General features: G+C 30.6%; 1 long non-coding RNA gene across 1 annotated transcript in view; it reads right to left on the bottom strand.

The window, feature by feature from the left end:
* LOC125027014 overlaps positions 1-5,000 on the bottom strand; it is an 11,039-nt gene that overhangs the window by 1,592 nt on the left and 4,447 nt on the right. The window contains exon 2 of the long non-coding RNA XR_007114974.1: positions 1,488-1,594. This is a non-coding gene — a long non-coding RNA (uncharacterized LOC125027014). The remainder of the gene's footprint in view (positions 1-1,487; positions 1,595-5,000) is intronic.

Raw genomic sequence — 5,000 nt, 5'->3', positions numbered from 1 at the left:
ATCATTATCATTACTGTTATTATCAATGTTATTATTGTTATCAATATCACTACTATTATTATCATTATTACCATTACTATTATTGTCTTTATTATTATTAGTATCAGTATTATTATCATTATCATTATTATTATTATTATTATTGTCATTATTATTATTATCATCATCATCATTACTGCCACATTATCACTACTGTCATTTTCATTATCATTATAATTTTTGATTACTATTTTCATCACTAATGTTATTATCGTTATTACTGTTATTATTTCTTCATCATCAATTCCTTTATTACTATATAATTTTATCGCAACAACCACTGCCGCTGTTTTTATCATCAACAATAGTAATAGTAGTAGTAGTAGTAGTGCAGTGGTACTATTATTATTAATTCCACTGTTGTGATTATCATTATTATCTTCATTATCCTTTTCATTATTATCTTTATTATCAAATTACATTCAAGATTATCCCAATCATTATTACCATAACCAGTATCAGTTACAAATACATATATTGATTGTTCGCTACTGAATTCAGAGAACGAAAGATGGTTAAAATTTGACTGAAAATGAACATCAACATCAAATAAGATTCAGTTGCGGTTCCTCATAGCAATGAGTGATTTGAATGTCGAATAATTTATTTTTTTTTCATCTTGAATTACTTAGCTTTGGCAGTTTACTATATCCCAGAAGTCAGTGAATTAGTAATGGTAGTATTAGCAATATGGTATCAACTCTATGGCAACTTCTTCAATAGTAAAAAAATAGATTTTCTGAAACTAATAACATTTTGATAGAAAGGGTAATTACTATAATAATATTGATACTTATGATGAGGGGAATTCTCTAATGACGAATTTGGTAATGATTATGAAGGTCATATTAACGATGATGATGATATTAAGAATCATAATTGTAATGATTATATAGTATTCATAATTACTAACAGAATCAGTGGCATTATTAATAACGCGAATAAAAGTAGGGATATTATAGTATGATAATAACAATTATATGGTAATTGTAACAATAATGGCTTTAACACCAGGAACAACAGTGATAATAATGAAAAAGAACAACAACAATGTTAACCAGAATGTTCATAATAAAGATGATATTGATAATAATGATGACAATAACCGTAACGATACCAACAATAATAATAATGATGATGATAATGGTGATAATTATAAAATTTATAATGATAGGAATCATAACCTCAGTAACAATAATAATAATAACAACAGGAATTATGATATGAATAGTAATATAGTCAATGAAAAAAAGATACTGTAAATGATGAAAATAATAATCACAAAAACAATAATGACATGTGACAATGATGGCAATATTACCAATAACAACGATAAGAAAAACGGTGAATGATAACGTCAAGAGTAATTCTAATTCTCTCAATAAAAAAACCGCATCCCTGTCTGCAATGAAACCCCTCACCATCACCAAAATGCCTTTGCAATTTACCTGTCTGCTGCAACGTCGGAAGGTGATGAGGCTGACTGTACGTAACATTGTCCAGGTGAAGGGAGACATCTGTACTCCACTCATACACGTGTACAGTTGCAGTACATCTGTGAGGGAGAAATAACAAAGGACTTTGACGTCTGTGTTGGAGGTTATAGACAATAATACTGAGTAGGAAGAAGTGATTTTAAGTATATTTAAGTATATATACATATACACTTGTTTACGTATAGACATAAACGTATACACACGTACATAATTATTATGTATGTAGATAGTAATATTGAAAGATAGATATAGATGTTATGATAATTACTATAATTATGGCCATAGAGATAATAATGACAGTGACCAAGAAGTATGTGAATGTCATAATGCTAAGGACGCCTATGAGAGTGATAGTAACATTAAAATTGGCAGTGGTAATGGTTCCAAAGATAACAATAAAATGATACTAAGTGTGATAACAAGCACCGTGACAGCTGGAATGATATCTATAATGATCATGAAAAGATGCAATTAGAACAACGGCAGAAAAATAATGACACATCCGGTATAATCATCTCGAGCGAGTATACTCCATTCCGAAGTATAAGAAATCCCATTATGCTTATTGTAGCCGCGTCTGGCAAGGAGGATCGGGCGTAGAGAGGGTGGTGGATGGGAGCGGGGGAGGGGAGGGGGTTGAGGGCTAGGGAAGGGGAGGGGGGAACTATGTGTCGAAAAAGGAAATTATTCCTTAATTACCTGAGCTCAAGCTGTTACTCGGTTTAATGAGATAAGCCATACAGTCTACTTTAATTAGACCAGGAGTAAGAGCATCGTTTTGGATATACTGTAATGGTAAAAAGAGAGAAAAAAAAATCCTTTACTCAATTACCTTCCCTCCTCTCTTCCACTTTCCCTCCTCCCCACCCCCCCTCCTTCCATTATTCCTTTCCACTCACCATCTCCCTCTCCTTCCATTCCCCCGTCCTCTCCCCCTCCTTCCCCCCCCCCTCTCACCTTCTTCCACTATCCCTCCTCCTTCTTCCCCTCCATTCCTCCCCCACCCTCCTTACACTACCCCTCCTCCCCCTCTTCCCCTCCTACCTACTATCCACCCTCCTGTTACCTTCTTCCTCCTCCTCCTCCTTCTCCTCTTGCTACTTCCCCTCCATTCCCTTCCTCTTCCTCCTCTTCCTCTATTTCCCTCATCCCCCTCCTTCCATAACCCCCACTCTCCCCTCCCTCCTCTTGCCCCTCCCTCTCCCCCTCTTACTGTTATCTTTCCCCTCTCTTCCTTATTACCTCCTATTCTTCCTTATTCTTGAAAATGTAATTAAAGGTAAACAGTAAAGAAGTATTAGAATTATGCTTGACACAACTTAAATATGCTAATGAATGCAGGGAACGCAAGAGCACATTAAAATGGCATTATAAGTTATAATTACAATGGATCTAGATGTACTGATATGCTAGTGATAACGAAACTAATTATAAGGATGATGATAATAATCACGTTGATAAAAAAAAAAAAGTAAAAGATAATGATAGTGATAATAGTAATTATAATAAGGATACTGCTACTACTACTATTACTACTACTATTAATACTATTAATAATAATGATAATATTAATAAAAATAATGACTATAACAATAATGATAATAATGATAATTATTATTATAATTATTATTATTGTTATCATTATTATTATTATTGTTATTATTATATTAATAATATAAATAATAAGAAGACGAAGACGAATGAGAACAATGATGATGATAATGAGAAAAGGAGATATAACAACAATGATAATCCCAAAACCAACAAGAAAAATAACGATAACAAAGACAATTAGACAGCACTCAAACTAGAGAGAGGTCAGAGAGCCTAACCCTCTACCCTAATCTTTTAAATTACTTTTTTTTAAATTAATATTATCTATCTAAAATCCTTTAATCTACTCACCAGCCCCTTTATATACCTTTGATCCACAATAAGCTACCCTCATCAAGCCTTACGCTTTCCAAAAGTTTAGAAATCCTACCACTCTCTACCCCCAAAGCTTCATCTAATCAACCCTCATTTACCCTAAAATATTTTCATAATCACCTTTTCTCAATTTCAAAGCAACACGAACTTCAATTCATTGGCATAATACGTCGTTTTATTCTGATCCGCCCTCTGTTCGTGGACGCCAACCCACCCTAGAGACAAGTACTTTGTTTATTTCGTGATTTGTTTGTCCATTTTCGATTAGTTCTAATAATAATGATGATAAAATTGATAATAATGATAATGATAATAATGATAATGATAATAATAATAATGATAATGATAACGACTGTGATAGTGATAATGATAATAATGTTGATGATAATAAATTATAATAATAATGATAATAATAATAATAATAATAATAATAATAATAATAATAATGATAATGATAATAATAATAATGATAATAATAATAATAATAATAATAATAATAATAATAATAATAATAATAATAATAATGATAATAATATTAATAATAATAATAATAATAATAATAATAAGACGAACAACAATAACAACAACAGTAATAATAATAATAATAATAATAATAATAATAAGACGAACAACAATAACAACAACAGTAATAATAATAATAACAATGATTATGATAATAATGATGATAATGATGATGATGATGATAATAATAATAATAATAATAATAATAATAATAATAATAATAATGACAATAATGACAATAATAATAATAATAATAATGATAATAGTCATGATGATCATGATAATAACAGTGATAATGATAATAATAATATCAATAATAATAATAATGATGATAATAAATGATAACAATGATAGTAATAATAATAGTAATAATGATAATAATAATGATAATGATAATAACAATAATAATAATAATAATAATAATAATAATAATAATAATAAAAACAATAGTAATGATAATAATAATAGTAATAATAATAACAATAACAATAACAATAATAATAATGACAATAGTAGAGTGAATCGACCTCTCGCTCCCAAGAACAAAACACAAACGGTTTATTCGTCTTCCTGGTTATCAAATTTCGATTTATTCTAACCACAAACTAACAAAGTAAAGAAGTCCAGAATACATAGCCTCTCTCATAACGACGATACTGAAATCTCTCCTGTTTCAAGCAAATGGCATAACCTTCCTCATAAAAAGCCTCTCTCTTCGTCCATAACCAAGCATTCTCGGAGTCCAAAGCCTAAAAATAATCTGCTTAATGTACCCCGAAGATCCCCGTCCAAATCTAAAGTGCTGGGTCAGAGGCAGAAAGTACCGTTCTTTTCACCATTATTCGTCGGTAAGATTCGGGTAATCTTGTTTGCTGACATCTGGGCCGCGCACTGTGATACCAGGAGAGTGACACACATGCCAGTCGGTGGAGGTAACGATAGTATTGATACTGATGATGATAAGGATAGTGAAGATGATTATAATTGTAATAATGATGATGATGATAGTTATAA

The sequence above is a fragment of the Penaeus chinensis genome, chromosome 7, assembly GCF_019202785.1.
Source record: "Penaeus chinensis breed Huanghai No. 1 chromosome 7, ASM1920278v2, whole genome shotgun sequence".
In the NCBI taxonomy this organism is placed as follows: domain Eukaryota; kingdom Metazoa; phylum Arthropoda; class Malacostraca; order Decapoda; family Penaeidae; genus Penaeus; species Penaeus chinensis.
This window is presented reverse-complemented; position numbering and strand designations above follow the sequence as displayed.